General features: G+C 35.8%; 3 long non-coding RNA genes across 3 annotated transcripts; all 3 read left to right on the plus strand.

Moving 5' to 3' along the window:
* The first annotated feature begins 14,307 nt into the window (after positions 1–14,307).
* Positions 14,308–14,934, plus strand: LOC114425528. Its single transcript, XR_003669238.1, has 2 exons — positions 14,308–14,361; positions 14,507–14,934. It is a non-coding gene; the product is annotated as an uncharacterized LOC114425528 (long non-coding RNA).
* A 358-nt stretch (positions 14,935–15,292) lies between these two features.
* Positions 15,293–16,114, plus strand: LOC114367411. Its single transcript, XR_003657185.1, has 2 exons — positions 15,293–15,750; positions 15,986–16,114. It is a non-coding gene; the product is annotated as an uncharacterized LOC114367411 (long non-coding RNA).
* Positions 16,115–20,442: 4,328 nt separating this feature from the next.
* LOC114367546 lies at positions 20,443–23,238 on the plus strand. Its single transcript, XR_003657235.1, has 4 exons — positions 20,443–21,615; positions 21,716–22,685; positions 22,760–22,951; positions 23,044–23,238. It is a non-coding gene; the product is annotated as an uncharacterized LOC114367546 (long non-coding RNA).
* Positions 23,239–23,502: the final 264 nt, after the last annotated feature.

Raw genomic sequence — 23,502 nt, forward strand, 5'->3', positions numbered from 1 at the left:
TGTGACTAGCATCATCTACCTTGTGGCATGATATGAAATGTGCCATCTTGCTAAACCTATCTACCACTACAAAGATAGAGTCTACACCCCTATGGGTCCTAGGAAGCCCAAGGACAAAGTCCATACTTATATCTACCTAGGGTGCTAATGGAATGGGTAAGGGTGTGTATAGCCCATGAGGCATCACCCTAGACTTGGCTTGTAAACAAGCCACACACCTAGTGCAATACCTATGGACATCTTTTTTCATATGAGGCCAAAATAATTTTTCCTTGAGGAAGACAAGAGTCTTATCAATTCCAAAATGCCACATTAGCCCACCCTCATGGCTCTCTTTGACCAATAACTTTCTAATGGATCCTTGGGGTATACAAAGCCATATCTCCTTGAACAAATACCCCTTAAGAAATGTAGAATTCATCTTGGGCCTTGTGCCCACAGCTAGCATAAATGGGAGAGAAGTACTCATCAAAAACATATAATTCCCTTATGTTATCAAATCCTAAAATTTGAGCTCCAAGGGAAGAAAGCAATGTGTGTCTCCTAAAACGAGCATCTACAACCACATTGGTCTTTCCCTTCTTGTATTTGATAACATATGGAAATTACTCTAGGAACTCTACCCATTTTGCATGCCTCTTGTTTAACTTGCATTGCCCTCTAATGTACTTAAGTGATTCATGATCACTATGAATAACAAACTCTTGGAAACAAGGCAATGTTCCCAAGTTTAGAGGGCTCTAACTAAGACATAAAGCTCCTTATCATATGTGGGGTAGTTGAGAGCGGCACCATGAAGTTTCTCACTAAAGTAAGTAATAGGGTTCCCTCCTTGCAACAACACAACTACCACACCTACACCGGAGGCATCACACTCTAGCACAAAAGTTTTAGAAAAGTCAGGGAGGGCTAGAATGGGTGCCTTGTCAGCTTTTCTTTGAGCAAAGCAAAGGCTTTCTCTTGTCTCTCACCCCATGTGAATGCCACATTCTTCTTCACCAACTCATTGAGTGGCAAAGCAAGTGTAGAGAAATTAGCAACAAACCTTTTATAGAAACTTGCCAACCCAAGGAAGCTCCTAATATCTCCTACACTTTTTGAGGTAGGCCACTTTTAGATGGTCTTGATTTTCTCAGGGTCCACATGGACCCCATTTTTGCTAACCACAAAACCTAAGAAGACTACATTATCGACACAAAAGGGGCATTTATCTATATTAGCAAAGAGAGTGTGTTTCCTAAGAACTAAAAGAACTTGCCTTAGATGTCCTAAGTGATCATCTAGGTCCCTACTATAGACTAAGATATCATCAAAATAAACAACTATAAACCTACCTATGAACTCCCTTAGGACATTATTCATTAGACTCATGAAGGTGCTTGGTGCATTAGTGATCCCAAAAGGCATCACTAGCCACTCATACAACCTAAACTTGGTCTTGAAAGCGGTTTTCCACTCATCACCTTCTCTCATCCTTATTTGGTGATAACCACTTTTAAGATCAATTTTGAAAAATACATTTTCATCATGCAACTCATCAAGCATATCATCAAGCCTAAGAATGAGTTGCCTATACTTCACAGTTATGTTGTTGACAGCCCTACAATCTATACATATTCTCCACTTATCATCCTTCTTTAGCACCAACAACACAGTCACAACACAAGGACTTCGCCTCTCTTGGACCCATCCCTTCTCCAACAATTCCTTAACTTGGGATTCAATCTCCTTGGTCTCTTGAGGATTAGTCCTATAAGCTGGGCTATTAGGAAGGCTTATTCCTGGGACTAAGTCTATTTGGTGTTCTATTCTCCTAAGAGGAGGTAACCCAGGGGGTATCTCTTTGGCAAATACATCACCAAATTCATGTAAGAGTTCTTGGACCTTTAGAGGAATGGTCTAAAGTAGGGGAAATTGTGGCAGTGCTAAGGGAAGTCTCCCTTGAATGGAGAAGGTAGAAAGATTGCTTGAGTAGAAGAACTCTCTTAATATCTCTTTTTGTTGCAAAATGTCTCTCCTTTTTTATAACTTTCTTAGAGGAACACCTTCCCTTTTTTTCTTTCTCCTTGACTTTTGGAGCTAAGGCCTTACTATCCTTTTTTTTCTTTTGTTTTTCTAACTTTTCCCCATCCCTCTTATCCTTCATTATAAGTTTATCCTTAGCTACTCGTGAAGGCATTTGAGGATGCAACACAAATTTAGTGCCAAGATGGGTGAGGGTAATCTCATTAGTTAGACCATTATAAATGATCTTCCTATCAAATGATCATGGTCTTCCTAAAAGAATATGCTCTGCCTCTATGGGAACTATATCATAATTAACTTCATCCTTATATGTCCCAATGGAGAAATGTACCTTCACTTGTTGGTTAACTATCATTTCCCCTTGCTCATTGAGCCATTGAAGTTTATAAGATTTTGGGTGGGGAATGATAATGAGGTTCAACTTGGAAACTAATCTTGTGCTACAACAACTGCAACAAGATTCATTATCCATAATGAGAGAACAAGTTTTATCTAAAAGTTTCATCTTGTATGAAAGACTCTCTTTGGGATTGAGATAGATCACAAGATTGACCTTCAAGGAGCCTTCTTACTATTAGGAGGTCACCTTCTTCATGGGGGTAGACTTCCTCACTAGACTCTCCACCCCTTACTTCATCTTCACTTCCACTAGAGGAAAGGGAAAAAGTAATCTTCTCTTGACTACTATAAATGTCTTGACTCCTCATAATCATTGTTTTCTTTGTGGGGCATTGAGAGGCAATGTGACCTCTCTCTCAAGACATTTGAAGCATTTAATGTTGCTAGTAATTGCTTGGGAACTAGTCTTAGGGGTGGATTTCTCTACGGTCTTACCCTTACCTTCCTTGGGTTTTGAAGGTGCAACCCCCAAAATTCCTTAGGCTTGGTCTTTCCTTGGATAAGAGTGGAAGCCATAAGATTTTGAAGAAGGCTTTCTTTTAAGTTGTTGCTTCGCTCTAATACAAAGTTGGACTAGCTCATCTAGGTCCCTATATGGAAGGATTTCAACATTGTCCCTCACTTCCATATTAAGCCCACTAAGGAACCTAGCTATGCTTGTTCTTTCCTTCTCCCTAAGTCGACCTCTTAAAAGGAGTTGTTCCATTTGTTGTTTATATTCTTCAACACTCATACTCCCTTGTCTAAGCCTTTGGAGCTTGTCCAGAAGCTCTCTTTCATAGTAAGAGGGAATGTGCCTCTTCCTAAGGGCACTCTTAAGATCATTCCAATACTCTACTGGAGGATCCTCATAAATCCTTCATTCCCTAACAAAGGAAGTCCACTAATAGAGGGCATACCCTTGAAAGCTAAGGGTAGCCAATGGAACTTTTCTCTCTTCACTAATATGATGGCAAGCAAAGAGTTGTTCAACCTTCATTTCAAAATCTAGGTAGGCCTCAACATTATCTTTTCCATGGAAATATGGGAGGCTAATGTTAATCTCTTGAGGCCTTCTATCCTTTTTTCTTCTTTGGGAGTGATGTTAAGTATGTGACCTATGGTGTCCTCTATAATAGTCGCTAAGTTCTTCACTTAAACTCTTGCAAGAGTCATGACTACTATAGGAGACATGTTTTTCTCTTTTCATTTCTTTCATTATTTTTCTTCTTTCTTCCTCTCTTATTTTCTCTCTTTCATCTTGACTTATTTATTCCACTCCTTTTTTCTTTTTTTCTTTTCTCTCTTGTTTTTATTTCCACAATTTAAGGGATCTCAACTCATCTAATATCTTATACAAGGGATCCTTAGAAGTAAAACCCTCACCATTAACTCTAGATGAAGAATGAAGACTCATGTTGGTTCCTAAGTTGTGGTTCTTTCTTGTTGGGGGTTTGAAAACAAAAGGTAAAAGAAACTATGGTTGAAACTAGCCAATATAAACACTAAAAGAGGTGTGAAAGATAAGGTAAAAACTAATTGGTAAAAAGCAAGCTATCTAGGCAGTTTGACAATGGAAGGTAAAGGAAATTTAAGAAAGCTAGACAGTTTCCTATGTGAAGGCTTGGATGACCCTTTGGAGGTCGCAACTAGCTCTTCACTTAGTCTACATGGTTTACACTAAGTTATTACACAGAAATAGAGGTATGGGTGGTCTCTTGGAGACTCCCAATACACCCCTAAAGAATGTCCAAATACAAGGAATTGCAATAGAAAACAAAATTCAGCACTCAATTATTCTATTACAACAAATTTAACAAAACAATTAAGGTCTTCAAATTTGTCTTCAATGCTTGTTTGTTTTCTCAAGTGTTTCACTCAAAATTTGGTGAGGCTTTGGTTGCTTAAAATCTAATGTGTAGAAGCAAGGCTTCATGGTGAATGTGATTCAAATGTGTTTTGATGATAACAATGATGACAACAAAAGATGATGACAAAGGTGATGAACAAAAAGCTCAAAGATCAAAGAACAACTCAAGTGAATCAAAGAACATCTCAAGAGAATCAAGAACAAGTCAAAAGTTCAAGAATCAAGAAGAATTCAAGACTCAAGAAGAAAGCCTAGAATCAAGAATCAAGATTCAAGATTCAAGATCTCAAGAATCAAGATCAAGATTCAAGACTCAAGATTCAAGAATGAAGAAAAGACTCAATCAAGATAAGTATTAAAAAGTTTTTTCAAAACTTTGAATAGAACATGGTTTTTTGACAAAACCTTTACCAAAGAGTTTTTACTCTCTGGTAATCGATTATCATATTGTTGTAATCGATTACCAGTAGCAAAAAGAGTTTGAAAAATTTTTCAAACTGAATTTACAACGTTCCAATTATTTTCAAAAGGTTGTAATCGATTACAATGTTTTGATAATCGATTACTGATCGAGGCCGTACCCGAATCAAATAAACATGAAAATGCAGTAACTAGGAAGTGATCCTAGGTCGTTTCCCAACGAGCAATGATAAACCAATTGTTCATAATATACTTACAGTAACAGTAACGATTGGGGGGGTTTGTTTGTTTTGTGATTTAAGGAGCAAAACAAGTAAACTGGAATACGAAACTAATAATATTAAAAATGGGTTGTTTCCTCTGATTCAGAAGCCATTCTCTTATCATGGGTTATGGAGAATTCGTCCCTAACAGTTAACCACTTAATCCAACCCTATTTCAATTTACTAAGCGAAAATCAACCTAGGGTTGTCAATACGTGATTAGGCACCACATACACCAGTTAGCCCTTCGTCCATTAAGCATGAGCGCAAGTTAGGCTCAAAGGCAATTAATCGAACACGAAGCATGCACTGATTAATGTTCATGAATTTGGGTTAACTGGTGAAGGGAAAACTGCCAGGGAACCACATTATAAACGAAACCTCAAAGAGAGTTGGGCTTCTTCCTCAGAAAGAAACAACACCAGAATAATTAGCCTTCCATAGATTCAAACAGAAAACGTAAATGAGACATGAAGCAGAAACGTAAATAAACAGAAACGTAAATGAGACAGAAATGAAAATGAAAACAGAAACGTAAATGAAAGTAGAAGAAGAAACAAGAACGAAATTGTAATTAGAAGCAGGAAATCGAAAATTGCATTAAGAACGAAACAGTAGCATTAGAACAGAAAAACTTCAAAACCATAAACCCTAAGCTCTGAATAATAGTCTAACAGAATGCCCTGCATGAATCCCAAGGCTGCTATTTAAAAAGAGTCACTCAAAGTCACTGGGCCCTATTACAATACTCTGGCCCAAAACAAAATAAGCACTGAACCACATAAAATAAAATTGCGAAATTTCCTAATTAGAAATTAACTAAGGTAAGCGCTGCTTTATTTGCCCTCTTCAAGTCCACAACCAAAATTCGGATTAAGCCCAATGTTTCATTAATTCCTGAAATTAGATTAAAAACATCAAATTAGCTAAATGAGCCCAAATAATAAAACTGCCTAATTAATTGATAATTAAGACCAATCAGTAATTAAAATGGTGCAAAAAGGGTTTAGAAAATAGAAGAAAATGATGGCACATCAATTACCAGTGCCCTTGAACATTGAAATTCAAATTTAAATGTGAAGAGTCACATCCTTTCACTCAAAAGCTTTGTGTAATCGATTACACTTATTTGGTAATCGATTATCAGTGATTGTTTCTGAAAAATCAAAAGATGTAACACTTCAAAAAGGTTTTGACTTTTTCAAATGGGTTTTAAGTTTTTCTAAAAGTTATAACTCTTCTAAATGGTCTTCTTGACCAGACGTGAAGATTCTATAAAAGCAAGGCTTTGTTTTACATTTCAATAATCTTGAACACTTATTTCATACAATACTTTACAAGCCTTGAATCTCTTTGAACTTCTTCTTCTTCTTTGTACCAAAAGCTTTCTGAAGTTTTCTGATTTTTCCAAACCTTGAAAACTTTTGCTATTCATCCTTTTCATTCTCTTCTCCCTTTGCCAAAAAGAATTCGCCAAGGACTAACCGCCTGAATTCTTTTTCTGTCTCTCTTTTCCCTTTTCCAAAAGAACAAAGGACTAACCGCCTGAATTCTTTTGTGTCTCCCTTCTCCCTTGTCAAAGAATTCAAAACGACACAGTCTGAGAATTCTTTTGATTCTTCCCTTTCCATAATACAAAAGTGTTCAAAGGTCTAACCGCCTGAGAATTCTTTTGTATCCCCATTCATAAAGTATCAAAGGTTTAACAGCCTGAGATCTTTGTCTTAACACATTGGAGGGTACATCCTTTGTGGTACAAGTAGAGGGTACATCTACTTGGGTTTGACTGAGAACAAGAGAGGGTACATCTCTTGTGGATCAGTTCTAGTGGAGGGTACATCCACTAGGTTCAAAGAGAACAAGGGAGGATACATCCCTTGTGGATCTTTGCTTGTAAAAGGATTTTTACAAGGTTGAAAGAAATCTCAAGGACCGCAGGTCGCTTGGGGACTAGATGTAGGCACGGGTTGTTGCCGAACCAGTATATAAACTCTTGTGTGTTTGTTTCCTTCTTCCCTACTCTTTTACTTTCCGTTGTGCATTTAATTTTCGCTTTTACTTTTTGTTAAGTTTCTCTTCTACTCCTCATTCTCTTAACAAATTAGTAAAAGCCTTAGAAGAGTAATTTTTTATTAGTAAAGGTTTAGGAATAATTAATTCAACCCCCCCTTCTTAATTATTCTGAGGCCACTTGATCCAACACAATGGTTCTCCTAGGATGGTTAACCTCCAAGACTGAAAAATCTTAATTCAAGCAACGCACCAATTTCCTTTTCCAATCCTTATTGTAAGCAAAATTTAAATACAAAAAAAAAAAGACAAGCAAGAAACCAAAAGAATAAATGAAAGCTAAACCAAAAGGAAATTTAACGTGATATTAATTCAATGAGATTCAAGGAAAAATAAAGCAAAAGGACAGCACCACAAACCAAGGTGGAACACAAAGGAAGTTCTAGAATGACACTAGATTAGATTGACAAATTAAAAACAAGACTCAAAGAAAAATTCTAGTTATGTCAATTTAGCAAGACATCTAAAATAAGAACAACTCCAAGAAGTAAAATAGGCTTGTAATACAACTCAAAATAATGAACAATTTTCAAGCAAATTAAGCATACACATTTTTGTTGTTGTTCTGGACGTGTATTTTGACGTTAATCTTTCTCAAATTTTCTTGCTCATTTATTTTTCGTTTTTGTTCATTATTTCTTCCATTGTTTTCGTCCAGATGTCTATTTTATACAGTTAAAATTTCAGCTAAAAAATCAAAGTATTCAAGCCATGGTGGAGTTAAGAAGACAGTGTGCCAAAACTAACAGCAACCATAATTCTAACCTAGAAATCAAGAGTAGTGTTTATATTGCTTAAGGTTTGGATAATTACAATTTGTGTTTACTTATGCTCAATTGCCTTGATTAACAAAATTCAAGAGAGATTAAGACTTATTTTGATTCACAAATCCAGCCACAACTCGGCACCACAACTCAATTTCTTCACAGGCATCATATAGGAAACTTAGAAAAAAAAAATCAACAAGATTACTTCTAGGAATTGATTTAGAATATATTATGAACTAAATAACATGCATGAATTAGACTCAAAATTCAAATGATAGGCTAAGAATTGCAAGAATATATGAAAAAATGTATCTAGAATTCAATCAACAAAATCAAAATTGAACACAAACTTAGAACATAATGTGACAATTATTATGACTAAACATGACTCTAAGACAACATGAATGAAGTGATTTACACTTAGATTTTTGTGTTTCCTTTTCTAATAAATATTTTGCAAGAAAATTGAGATCTAAAGGTTCATCACAAAAATATTATGACTAAAAAATGATAGAACCTAAAATCAACACAAAAACATGATTCAAGAGTAGATCTATAACATTTGAACCATATAAATGCAAGAACAAGTGTAGATCTAAGATTTAATTGGTTTATGTTTTTTAATATACTCTAAACAGAACCAAACCACAAGACAATGGAGGAAGTACATGAAGAAGAAGATGAAGAACAAGGAATTAAAGTGAATTGACCGAACAAAAAGATAGAGGAAGCAAAAAAACATCAACTAGATGAAAATGCTCTTGATACCACATGATGTAGCTCCATGAGGAGCTTATAGGCCTTGGATCTTCTTCATCAATGGAGTATTTTGCTTCTTGAAGATCATGGCAACGGAATGGAGAAGGAGGAAAGGTGATTGGAAACACCACTTCAAGGAGAAGATGAGTCAAGAACAAGCTCACCACCATAGGAAGTCATGGATAAGAGCTTGAAGGTAGGAGAAGATGAGTAGAGGGAGAGGGAGAGAATGGGCACGAAATGTATGCCTCAAATGAGGTCTAAACTTTGAAGTATAATTTCTCAAATAATCAAAATTAAAAAAAGGCACACACAAGACCTCTATTTATAGCCTAAGTGTCACACAAAATTGGAGAGAAATTTCAATTTCTATTCAAATTTCACTTGAATTTGAATTTGAATTTGTGGAGCCAAATTCGGAGTCAAAATTTCACTAATTATGATTAGTGAATTTTAGCTATGGTTCAGCCCACTAATCCAAGATCAAGTCCAAGATTCTCCACTAAGTGTGCTTAGGTGTCATGAGGCATGTAAAGCATGAAAGACATGCACAAAGTGTGACTATATGATGTGGCAATTGGGTGTAGCAAGCAAATGCTCACGTCCCCCTTAGGATGGTACAAAATTTAATTGGATTGGACTTCTCACAGTTCAATTAAATTTCTCTCCCAACACACACACATCAAATAGTGCACTTAATGCATGTGAAATTACAAAACTGCCCTAATACAAAAACTAATCTAGGTGCCCTAAAATACAAGGACTGAAAAATCTTACATTACTAGGGTACCCTCCCTACACTATGGAGCCCTAAATACAAGGCCCAAAAATAATGAAACTCTAATCTAATATGTACAAAAATAAGTGGGCTCATACTTAACCTATGGGTCCAAAATCTACCCTAAGGCTCATGAGAACCCAAGGGCCTTCTCCTGCATCTCTGGTCCAATCTTCTTGGAGTCTCCTAGCCATGGCTTTGGTGATAGTCCCCTCATTGGGAGGATTGCATCACCACCCGTAATCCAACGGTTAGACTGAAGTGCTTAATCGAGTCATTGAGCAATATCTTTGTGCTTTTGTTCACAACAAACCATCTTCTTGGAGTAAATTTCTTATCTGGGCTGAAAGGTCCTACAATACATCTAGACACTTAGCTTCAGGTGCTTCTCCTTATGAAATCACTTACGGGAAAAATCCCTTCAACATTCCCCAACATATTACAGGAACCTCGACAAATGATGCAGTTGACAATATCTTAAGCAATCGGGAAGCTGTTTTTGCAGAGCTGAAAAAGAAGCTTTTAAAAGCACGAGAAGTTATGAAGCAATTTGCTGACTCCAAACGAAGAGAAATCAATTTTAAGAGTGGTGATTGGGTAATGGTTAAATTGCGTCACCACAGGTAGTCTTCGGTTTCTGGAATCAACACCTCATATTCCAAGCTTGAAAAGAGGTTTTACGGACCATTCCAAGTTTTGGAGCAGATTGACAAGGTCTCGTACAAACTCAAAATACCTGAAGGGGCCCGTATTCACCATGTTTCCCAATGTTCAATCCTCAAGCCATTTCATCAATTGTCAGAAGCAACCTGTTCACCTTTACCTTTGCCTCCTGAAACAATTGATAATTATCTTGTCATTTCTCCTTTGGCCATCATTAGTACACGTTGGGACTATGAATCTACTCCACCTAAGCTGAAGGTGTTGGTTTAGTGGAAAGGATTACCTCCTGATGACACTACATGGGAAGACTGGGATAGCCTCAAAACCCCACTTCACCTTGTTGACAAGGTGTTTTTGGATGGTATAGGGGATGATAGGAAGCAGCAACAAGGCTCGATAGGGAGACAAAAGAGGAAAATCAACCCTCCAAAGCACCTCAGAGATTTTATGTAACAGAATTGAGTAAATAGGCATTTTAGTCCCTAACTTTGTAGCCCTTTTGCATATTAGTCCCTAGCTTATTGAAATGATAAAAATAGTCTCTATCTTTGCATAAGTGTTGCAAAATAGTCCTTGTCGTTAAATTTCAAACGTCGTTAGTGAGGTGCATTGCTGGCAATTCAGTGCCACGTAGACTATCCAACGTGGCACTATTGTTGGCGGTGTTGCAAAATAGTCTTTCTTCCCTTCCATCCACTCAACCAATGTGCTTCTTCTTCATCATCCTTCATCTTCTTCTTCTCCCTCTCTCTCTCTCCCCTTCCCAATGTCATCTCTCCACCTTCTTCTCGGCGCCACCACCGCCCCTAACTCTGCATTCATCCTCCGCCCCCATTCTCCCCTCTTCCCCTCCAAAACCCTAACCCCCAAAAAACCCAAACCCCCCTCTGCCCTCCTCTAGTGGAATCACAAGCCCGAGCTCTCCGGCTCCACCCCCCACGTTGCTGTCGGCAAAGGTTATGAATTTATCAACTAGAGTATCCTAGTACAATTGTCCATTAGCTAATTATAAAAAATTAGGCAACTAGATTTCTAATGGCCTTTACTTCCATTGTGAAATTAATATCTACTGGGTTAGTTAAATAGACCAATATTATAGAATAAGGATCAATGAACAAAAAGAAATAAGCTTGTAATGATCTGGATTCTGGGATAAAAAGCTTGTGAACTATGATTGAATTGGTGTCGCTCATTATTAAATGTAGAATAAATATGCAAATTGACATCTCCTTGCAGAATTTATATTTACCCTATTATTTGCATTCCGTAGTTTATATTTGTTGTTGTTGCAAAGTATTGTGTTGACATCGCAACTTAGCAACACGGATGTTGTGTTCTGCAAAGATGCATTAGCCATTCAAATGGGGAGTATCAAGAAAAGTTGATTGTAGAAATATGTGCTAATGCACTTCTCCTAGCTCAAGATCAATTCGGGTAACGAAACATAATTGTTTATAAAGCACAAAATTCCTTTCAATGGTTCTTTTTTTTTCAGTTTTGAATATCTATTTTTCCACCCACAATTTTCTTTTCTCCTTTCTGTTCCAGAAGCAAGAATCTTAGTTGTTGTTATACCAGTTTTAACATCTCAATTGAGTTCCACAAAGCCATTTCTCGAAACAGCCCGTATTCCAAGAAGATTTTCTCGCAGAAGCTTTTGAAGAAATGATAATGTACAGTGTATAGAACTTTAAACTTTTTCTTTGATTGTATAATAATGTGAACGTTCCGAGTAACCTTATTTCTTGTAATAAACTTGTTAGAGTCGGAGGAGATGACGGCGACGCGGGGAGTGGAGTTGGAGAGCTCGGGCTTGCGATTCCACTAGAGGAGGGCAGAGGGGGTTTGGGTTTTTTGGGGGTTAGGGTTTTGGAGGGGAAGAGGGGAGAATGGGGGTGGAGGAGGAATGCGGAGTTGGGGGTGGTGGTGGCACCGGGAAGAAGGTGGAGATATGACATTGGGAAGGGGAGAAAGGGAGAGGGAGAGGGAGAAGAAAAAGTGAAGGATGATGAAGAAGAAGCACAGTGGTTGAGTGAATGAAAGGGAAGAATGACTATTTTGCAACACTGCCAACAATACTGCCACGTTGGATAGTCTACGTGACACTATAATTGCCAACAATGTTTCTCTCTAACGACGTTACCTTCGAATGTAACGGCAAAGACTATTTTACAACACTTATGCAAAGATAGAGATTTTTTTTACATTTCGATAGGATAGGGACTAATATGCAAAAGGCTTACAAAGTCAGGGACTAAAATGCCTATTTACTCTAACAGAATTAGTTACAAGTTGCTTGTGGGGGTAATGAGGTCATGCTTCTTGTGGGGGCCTTTTTAGAGATCACTCGGGTGCTTTCTTGGAGGGAAACAAGATTGATTCAACGATAGACGAGACCTAAGACAAATATGTTGGACACTTTTACTAACATATGTAGCATTTTTTCAATATATGAAATCATTTTTACTTTATAAATACTATTAGTAAATATTTTTTCTCATATGTCTAAAGTGTAAACTTTAGTTACTTTAACTTTGGCCAATACCGGAGGAAAATTCACTCTTTATCAGGGCGTTAAATCAGTGCTTAGAGCTGAGTTTGAAGTAGCTGTGTTGGCAATTACCATTGCTTTGCAAAGAGGTTGGCATGATTTTTGGTTGGAGGTTGTGCTGCTGTTTTAGTTCTCAAAGCCTTTTCTGATGTGAATGTTGTTCATTGGGACTTTCAAAACCCTTTGGCTCAACTGTATGAAGATTGTGTCACAAATTTTCGAGTATTTCATATTTTTAGAGAAGGAAATAGTTATACGGATACTTTAGCCATTGTTGATCTTTGCAATCACTCATATATATGTTTGGTGGGATAGAGTTCCTGATTGTTGTTCAGTGGAGTTTCTTTGTAATAGGATGGATTTGTCTAATTATTGTTTTTCAATAATCTTGCATGTATTAAGTATGATATTCGCGAGTATATATCATCTATAATTTTTTGTAAATGATATTTTGTAAAAAATTATTTATATCTTAAATTATAAAGAGAAATCTTATATATTATAATGATTTAATTATTGTTTTAGTCCTTGAATTTGGAAGGTATATTTTTTTTTACTTCTTGAAATTTAAAAATATTTTTTTAGTTCCTGAATTTTGATAAATTATTATTTTTAGTTACCGGCATAATAAATTGAGATTTTATGTCAACTTTTGTGATAATTTTAAAAAATAAATTCAAAATGAGCCAATATTATGATCTAATTTGAAAAATCAATTAATTTTCTCACAAAGCTGGTTTCAAAAACTTTTAAAAAAGTATAAAAATTGGATTTTGATATCAAAACTAGTTTTAAATAAGATTTAATTATCATTTTAGTCTCTAAATTAGGGTGTGTGTTTTTTTAGTCCCTGAAATTTAAATGGTTTTTGTTCCTGAATTTTGACAAATCACTTTGTGTAGTCTCTGACATAATAAATTAAAACTTTATGGTAGTTTAGTTATCATAAATTAATTTTTATTTTTTAACCGCTTGTATTTGTATTTTAAAACTGACACAAAGTACTAAAAAAATTACCACTAAGTGTTTAAAATTATCATAAAATATCAATTTATCATGTCAATGACTAAGAAAGAATAATTTATAAAAATTCAGAGACTAAAAAAAAGATATTTTTAAATTTTAGGAAAAAAAAGAATACAGCTCCCAAATTCAGGAATTAAAATAATAATTAAACCTATTATAATACATTATCAAGTTATATGTTTGAATGAACTAATTCAATTTTTTTATAGAACTAATTTAAATTTAATGTTATTTTTATTTTTTAAGTTGATTTAAATTTATTTGAAATTAAGAAAATTTTGATTTTTTCACAAATTATTTATTATTTTTAATTTACTTGTTATTTATTTTACTTTATTTGTATGAAATTCATAAATAGAGGGTCACGTTTTGAGTTTTCATATAACTTCCAAAACTAATTATGTGTAGTATTTATTATGAAATAAACATTTTTTTCTTGACCCTCTTTTCATAAAAAAAAGACATTAACTAATTTGAAATTCAATTTAAATATAAATAAAGTATGATAAAAAATTATTTTCATTAAATATTAAATTCTAGTAATACACAAATTATTAAATCTTAATTTTAATATACTATCCACTTATGTTTAATCAATCACTTACTTATTATTTAATAAATATTCGCACTTATGCTGACGGGTTGGTTTGAATAACCGCTAGATCGACTTTGAAAGACAAACCAAAAGGTATCCATTTTTTACCCTCTATATAAAGCCAGCTAACTCCAGCTTAATTACAATTACATTAGTACAGTGATTCTTCGTTTACATTAAGGTTACTACATTCATGGTTAGAATCTTATCTTTTGTGATTTTTTTTTTCTCCATTTAATTTCCACAAAGTAAAAATGGCTTAAATATTTATTTCGGAGCCTAAAATAACAGTTTTTTTTTTTTATTTCAATCTGGTGTGGTTGCTGGCTTAATTGCTGCAGTCTCTTAGAACTTTATTGTTTAGGTCAATGGCGAGGCTTGTGACGTCTTTAGTTGGTGAGCCAGCCACTTCAATCTCAACCTTGCTATACTACAGCGGTCTTTTGCCTCACAATATCATTCTGATGAGAATGGTTCGGCCAGAGTTGCTCGATCAAGAAAACTATATCTTCAATCTTCTCATTACATTAATGTGTTGTTGGTGGTGAACGTATATGGGTCAATTTTTTAATCATTTTCAATCTCCAGTTTTTGGGTTTATTAAATTCAACAAAAGAGAGAGAGAATTGTTTTTGGAAGGAAGAGCATTGAGGAAAGAACAGAATCATGAAAGTGATATTTGAATGTTTTGTAACCTTTGGGGGCGATTATTGTAAATGACGACGCTTTATATTTTCTTAATTTTCATGATTTACAGGGTGTTTGGTTATTATTTTTCCAAATGTAACAATAGATGGTGAAATAGTTATACGAACACACTAAGGACACCAACCCAAAAATAACACACTTGTTGCTTTTAAAAACACGCTGGTTACGTTTTGAAAAACGGTAAGTTTTAAGGAGTTATGAATGAGGACAAATTCTAAGCTGGACTATTTTGTTAACATGTTAAAAGTCCATTTTACCTTAATAAAAACGGATTAAATAAATTTTTAATCCGGATTTTAAATTTTTGGTACTTAAATTACTTTTTAAATTTAATTTTTAAAAAAATTTAAAAAATTATCAAAAGACTATTTTTAATAATATTTTTTTATAAATTAAATTTAAAAGTAAATAATTTAGGAATAAAAATTCAAAACTTTCTTATAGAACTGAAAAACTTTATTAACCCTTAAAAAAAACCTGCCTATTCATTCAGTCCCACAACCCCACTCCTCTGCTCCTCGTCGCCCACCTCCGGTCTTCCTTACCAGTCTCAAAACAAGACATTCAATGGTAATTGGGCTCTTTGTGATCAGATTTGTGAATTTGTAGTGACAAGGGAGACGCTCCACCACCAGAAGGCTGCCACCAACGACCGTCTCAACGCCGCTCACTACATCCAAAGATTCGCGGCGACAACAACGTCGTCGAGGACGATTGTGGCATCCGGGAGACGCCGGACATATTGGAGAAGCACCTGGGAAGGATGAGAAGTAGAAGGAGATGATTGAGTCGTCGCAGATCAAGCACGCAGAGAGGGAGAGGATCCCTGATTGGATGCACTTGCACAATAAAGATTGGATTTTTATTTTTTGAAATGGTATGCTATGATTTTGAACCTCTCAAGATTGGACTTTTGTTTTTTTTTTAAATTGATAACTGATATGTTGTGATTTTTCTATGACTTGATTTTGCATAATAAGGAAGTTTCTATTGTTTGTATTTTTGTGCGATTGAAATCGGTTGAAGTGATTTCATATTTTTGTTCAATTGAGATATTGAAGTTTGGTTATGAAATCTTTGTATGAGCAGTTTTTTTTTCTTTCTTAGAACAGTTTCGGTTGAATCTCTAGATGGTGGGTTGTAGCATATGAAAGTAAGATCATTGACGAAAGGTTACCAATGTTCTTGAGGACACACACATGGTAGCATATGGTTCAGGGACAAGATGAAATCTTTTTTTATTCAATTTCTCATGTATGAACATTTTATTTTCTTCCTCAAAACCCTTAATTTGCAGTTTTCGGCGAAAGGTTCTCATAGGATGAATTTTCCGTTTCCAATGAAAGAAGGTAGGTGGTATGATGTAGCTCCATGTGGAGCTTATAGACCTTGGATCTTCTTCATCAATGAATTTATTTGCTTCTTGAGGTCTGATTGCAGCGGAATGGAGAAGGAGAAAGATGAATGGAGGGAGAGAAAGAGAAGAGCTTAAAGGTGAGTATAGAAGAAGCTCACCATCATAGGAAGTCATGGATAAGAGCTTAAAGGTAGAAGAGCTTAAAGGTAGAAGAAGATGAATGAAGGGAGAGGAAGAGAAGAGCACGAAATTTAGTGCCTCTAAAGAGGTTTAAACTTTGAAGTGTAATTCTCAAATGATCAAAGTTGAAAAAATGCACACACATGACCTTTATTTATAGCCTAAGTGTCACACAAAATTGGAGGGAAATTTGAATTTTTATTCAAATTTTACTTGAATTTGAAATTGAATTTGTGGAGCCAAATTTTGGAGCCAAAATTTCACTAATTATGATTCGTGAATTTTAGTCATGGTTCAGCCCACTAATCCAAGATCAAATCTAAGATTCTCCACTTAGTGTGCTTAGGTGTCATGAGGCATATAAAACATGGAGGACATGCGCAAAGTGTGACTATATGATGATGCAATAGGGTGTAACAAGCAAATACTCACCTCTCACTCTAAAACTTAATTGGATTGGGCATCTCCCAATTCAATTAAATTTATTTCTCAACACACACATTAAATATTTATTTAATGTTGGTGAAATTACAAAACTACCCCTAATACAAAAACTAGTCTAAGTGCCTTAAAATACAAGAGCTAAAAAATCCTACATTTCTAGGGTATCCTACCTACATTATGGAGTCCTAAATACAAGACCCAAAAATAATGAAATCTTAATTTAATATGTACAAAGATAAGTGGACTCATACTTAGTCCATGGGCCCAAAATCTACCCTAAGACTCATGAGAACCTTAGGGTCTTCTCTTGCATCTCTGGTCCAATCTTCTTGGAGTCTTCTATCCAATGCCCTTGGGGGTAAGATTGCAACATTTCCTCCCCCTTGAAACCATAGGTTCTTGAAACTTAGAGATTCTTTCCTCAACACCTATAAAAAGAATAAAAACATATGTATTAGTGATGTTGGATATCTTAGAGTAGGGTAAGGACTGAAAACCCCTTTCCTGACCATCTTCCCATGAGAGAACATAGTTCCTCACCAACTCAATCAGTGGTGCTACAAGTATAGAAAAATATGGGACAAACCTTTTGTAAAAGTTTATTAAGTTATTGAAGTCCCAAATTTCCCTTATACATGGTGGAGTAGGCCACTTAGGAATGACCTTTATTCTCTTAGGGTCCATGGGAAGCCCCTGATCACTATTTTAAAAGTTAAGGAAAATAATGGAATAAAACATACCTTTTTCTTTATTTTCATGTTGATTATTCTTACAAAAAATTATGACAAACCTAAGGTGTCCCATATGAGCACCTAAGTTTGTATTGAAACAAAAAATAAGAACAAACCTACCTAATGAGTCCCTATGTACACAAATCATAAAGACTTTATGTTGCTTTAGGCTTAGATAGTTACAATTTGTGTTTGCTTATGCTCAATTATCTTGAATAACACAATTTAAGAAAGCTTAAGACTTATTTTTATTCACAAATCCAGCCACAACTCAGCACCACAACTCAACTTCATCATAGGCATCATGTAGGAAACTTAGAAAACAAAAAAAATTTCAACAACAAGACTACTTCTAAGGATTGATTTAGAACATGATATGAACTAAATAACATGCGTGAATTAGACTCAAAATTCAAAAGATAGGCTAAGAATGACAAGAATACATGAACAAATGTATCTAGAATTCAATCAAGAAAATAAAAATTCAACACAAACTTAGAACTTAATGTGACAATTATTATGACTAAACATGACTCTAAGACAATATGGATTAAGTGATTTACACTTAGATTTTTGTGTTTTTTTTCTAATCAATATTTAGGAAGAAAATTTAGATCTAAAGGTTCAGCACAAGAAGATTATGACTAAAAAATGATAGAACCAAAAATCAACACAAAAACATGATTCAAGAGTAGGTTTATAAAATTTGGACCATAGAAATGCAAGAACAAGTGTAGATTTAAGATTTAGTCGGTTTATTTTTTTGAATAAACTCTAAACAGCACCAAACCACAAGACAATGGAGGATATACATGGAGAATAAGATTAATAACAAGGAATTAAAGTGAATTGACCGAACAAAAAGATAGAGGAAGCAAAAGAACATCACCTAGATGAAGATGCTTTTGATACCACATGATGTAGCTTCATGTGAAGCTTGTAAGCCTTGGATCTTCTTCATCAATAGATTACTTTGCTTCTTGAGGTCTGATTGCAGAATGGAGAAGGAGAAAGATGAATGGAGACGCCACTTCAAGTAGAAGATGAGTCTAGAAGAAGTTCACCACCATAGGAAGCCATAGATAAGAGCTTGAAGGTATAAGAAGATGAATGAAGGGATAGGAAGAGAAGAGCACAAAATTTAGTGCCTCTAAAGAGGTCTAAACTTTGAAGTGTAATTCTCAAATGATCAAAGTTGAAAAAATGCACACACATGGCCTCTATTTATAGCCTAAGTGTCACACAAAATTAGAGAGAAATTTGAATTTCTATTCAGATTTCACTTGAATTTGAAATTGAATTTGTGGAGCCAAAATTTCACTAATTATCATTAGTGAATTTTAGCTATGGTTCAGTCCACTAATCCAAGATCAAGTCCAAGATTCTCCACTAAGTGTGCTTAGTTGTCATGAGGCATGTAAAGCATGGAGGACATGCACAAAGTATGACTATATGATGTGGCAATGGGGTGTAGCAAGCAAATACTCACCTCCCCCTCTAAAATTTAATTGGATTGGGATTCTCCCAATTCAATTAAATTTATTTCTCAACACACATCAAATATTCACTTAATGCATGTGAAATTACAAAACTACCCCTAATACAAAAATTAGTCTAGGTGCCCTAAAATAGGGCTGAAAAATCTTATATTTCTAGGGTACCCTACCTACATTATTGAGCCCTAAATACAAGACCCAAAAATAATGAAATCCTAATCTAATATGTACAAAGATAAGTGGGGGAATTGCTAGGGGCACCCAGCAACATTGCTGGTGCACCCAGCAATTTTTTAAAAACCCAAAAATGCCCCTGTACGTTTTCCTTATATAAAAATCAGTTTTTTTTTTCATTCTTCCTTTTTGCCTTCTCTCTCCTGGTTTCCTCCACTCCGGTACGCGTTTTCTCCGTTTTGGTGCTTGTGCTGTGCGATTTTTGTCGGTGCTGGTTGTGCTTGTGCTCTGCTTTAGTGTGATATTTATCAAGTAAGGTACGTAGCTGGTTTGTGTGGTTGATTGTTTATTTTTGGTAGTAGAATGATGTAAGATTCGACGCAAAAAATTTTCTTCCGGGGAAGACATTATAACTGCGGAAGAAAAAAACATGTTCCGAGGAGTCTCGTGGAAGACGTCTTCCGTGAGACTCCACGGAAGAAGTTGTCTTCCGCAGTTGTAATATCAACTGCGGAAGAGAGCTTCTTCCGTGGACACTCACGGAAGACGTCTTCCGCGAGACTCCATGGAAGAAGCTGTCTTCCGCAGTTGTAATATCAACTGCGGAAGGCTGCTTCTTCCGTGGAGTAATTTGTTTTATGATTTTTTTGTTTTAAGATTATTTGAATGTTATTTTGGTTAATTCTATTTGTAATTTATGTGAAACATAAAAATATATTTTTTGGTTGAATTGTTGATTTTTTTTGCCTAGGTTGAGGTATTTTTTGGTTAAATGAGCTTTGTAGGTTATAATTTTGGAATTATGTAATTAAAAGTTGAATTTGGTTATGTATATGTAGATTAAATATTTGTGTGAGGTTGTCAAATGTTGAATTAGTTTGATATTGATAGTTTGTAAAAAAATTTGGGTTGCTGTATTGTTCAAATTATTTAGTTGAATGTTGAATCAGGTGATAGTTATACTTTGAATTAAGATGGACGAAGATCAATGGGCATATTACAGTGCGATGTCCGAAGAAGTTGATATGGATTTTCAAAATGAAGAAGATTGTGGTGTGAATGAAGCACATGTTGATTGTTCAGATGCTTTTAATACTTCTCAGGTAATCATGTCAATCAGTTTTAATTGTTTGGTCTAATGTATGATTTGTGTAAAAATTAATATGTCATGGTTGTGTCCTAGGTCTTTGAAACCCGAGAAGATGTTTTGAAGTGGGCTCAAACGGTTGCCCATGAAAATGGTTTTGTTGCAGTAATTATGAGGTCTGATACATATACTGGCAATAGAGGAAGAACTTCATTTGTCTTAATTGGGTGTGAAAGGAGCGGTAAGTACAATGGTAGGAAGAAAGAATTTGTTAGAAAAGACACAGGTACTAGAAAATGTGGTTGTCCATTTAAGATTCGTGGAAAACCAGTGCATGGAGGTGAAGGTTGGGCGGTGAAGCTGATATGTGGGATTCACAACCATGAATTGACGAAGACCTTAGTTGGACATCATATGTTGGGAGATTGACAGATGATGAGAAGAATATCATTGCTGATATGACGAAGTCGAATGTGAAACCAAGAAACATCCTGCTAACGTTGAAGGAGCACAACAGCAGCAGTTGCACCACAATCAAACAAATCTACAATGCAAGAAGTGCATACCGTTCTTCAATCAGAGGAGATGACAGTGAAATGCAACACCTAATGAGGCTGCTTGAACGTGACCAATACATTCATTGGCATAGATTGAAGGATGAAGATGTGGTCCGTGATTTGTTTTGGTGTCACCCAGATGCAATTAAGTTATGTAAAGCATGTCATCTTGTTTTTTTGATAGACAGTACCTACAAAACAAATAGGTACAGGCTCCCATTGCTTGACATTGTGGGGGTGACACCAACCGGGATGACTTTCTCTGCTGGGTTTGCATATCTGGAGGGTGAGCACGTGAACAATCTTGTATGGGCATTGGAAAGGTTTCGAGGCCTTTTTTTATGAAACGATCGCCTTCCTGTTGTTATTGTCACAAACAGAGACCTAGCCCTGATGAATGTTGTGAAAGTTGTGTTTCCGGAGTGTAAGAATTTGTTCTGCAGGTTTCACATAGACAAGAATGTGAAGGCAAAGTGTAAATCACTTGTTGGTCAGAAGAATGCTTGGGACTACGTAATGGATAGCTGGGGTAACCTAGTAGATTGTCCTTCGAAACAGGAGTTCCCTGAGCACCTTCAAAGGTTTCAAGTAGCGTGTTCCCCGTGGCCAATGTTCACTGACTACGTATGTGAGACATGGATTGTCCCACACAAGGAGAAATTTATCTTGGCCTGGACGAATAAGGCGATGCACCTAGGCAACACAACAACAAATAGGTATTTAAATGTTTTATTATATTAGTCAAGTTTCTTTTAATGATTGTTTGGAACATTATTGTTATTAATTTGTCTTCTCTGTTGTGTGTTTAAAATGTAGGGTTGAATCTGCTCATTGGTCTCTGAAGAGGATATTACAGAATAGCATTGGAGACCTCTGTAGTGTTTGGGATGCAATGAACAACATGATGACGCTGCAGCACACTGAAATTAGAGCATCATTCGAAACAAGTACGCATGTTGTTGGTCATGTTTTCAAGAAAACCTTATACAAGAGGCTTCTGGGAATGGTGTCAAGGTACATTTTAAATGAAATTTCAGTTGAGTTTGAGCGCGTACGTTATTTGAAAGACAATGTGTCTTCTTGTGGGTGTGTCTTGAGAACCACGCTAGGTCTTCCTTGTGCATGCGAGCTACAAAGGTATGAGGGTGGCAGCATCCCACTGGATGCAGTCCATATGTACTGGAGGAGACTTAATTTTTCAGACCAGGGGCTATGTGAGGCCGAAGTGAGAATCAAGGACAAGATGGATAGAATATATAAAAGATTCGATTAACTTGATGTTTGTGGAAAAGTTACTTTCAAGAGTAAACTCCGAGAATTCTCGTTTCCCAATGAGACCTCTATGTGTCCTCCTCCAACAAAGGTTAAGACGAAAGGTGCCTCGAAAAAGGTAATGAAAAGAAGCGAAAGATCGACAAAGCGTGATCCATCTTATTGGGAGTATTTTGATGCTTATCATTTGGTTCAAAACAGCAACACCTCTGTCAGACCCAGTGCATCATCTTTTGCACCACCGAAGCCAGCAAGGATGATCCCCATGTTGGATCAATTTCCGCCATTTATGCATGGTTTCATTGAGGATGTTGTTGATGTGAAAGCGGATGGTAATTGTCGATATCGGTCAGTTTCCTCTTTGTTAGGTATGGGAGAAGAGTGTTGGGCCATGATGCGTAATGAATTGATTAAAGAACTTGGCAAATGGTCGCAAGACTACATAAAGATCTTTGGTGGCACGGAGAGATATGAACAGTTGAGGTTGTCCCTACATGTGGATGGGTTATCCAAGGTATGTGTTTTATGCTTTTTAAAAATATAAGTAATGTTTACATGACTGACACGTGTATTTGTTATGTGATTTAGGTTAGTATGGACAAATGGATGGATATAACGGATATGGGATATGTAATTGCGTCAAGATATAATGTAATCCTTGTATCATTGTCATGACAACAGAGCTTCACATTTTTTCCTCTCAGAAGTCGACCACCGGCCAATTCTGCTGCGCACCGCATAATATGCGCCGATCATGTGTATGGCAGTCATTTTGTTCAGGTCCATTGAAAATTCGTTTACTCAAATAATTTCAATTATTGAATGTGTTGGTTTGTTTGTTTAACTTATTATTGTAATTTCACTTACAACAGGTTTTTCTGAAAGATCGTTGTCCCTTACCGCCTATGACGTTGTTGTGGTCAAGCAATGCGTATCCGGAGGCAAAACAATGGCCAACTGCATATGTAGGTAGAATGCAGCAATACTTAAGTCTAATGACAATTAATACAACGCATGTAGACCTAAGCGGACACTAAACTTGTAATATTTATGTATGTATATGTACATTGGATTTATGTTAATGTAATTAATCAATTGTTCTGTGAACAAGTGTTACTGTGTCAAATTGTTATATTTGTGTTGAACTGAATGGTAGTTATATGTTTCTAATAAGCCGAAAACCAACTTTTTTTTTTATTTTTGGTGCCTCCGTTTGAGGTGCGATTCGATGGAACGGGGCACTGCTTTTATTTTTTTTTTGGTTCCTTGACGTGCAAACATGCCAAATAGCAGCCCTGGACAATCTCAAGCGGCTCCTACATAATTTTAAA

Source organism: Glycine soja, chromosome 9 (assembly GCF_004193775.1).
Source record: "Glycine soja cultivar W05 chromosome 9, ASM419377v2, whole genome shotgun sequence".
Taxonomy (NCBI): Eukaryota; Viridiplantae; Streptophyta; class Magnoliopsida; order Fabales; family Fabaceae; genus Glycine; species Glycine soja.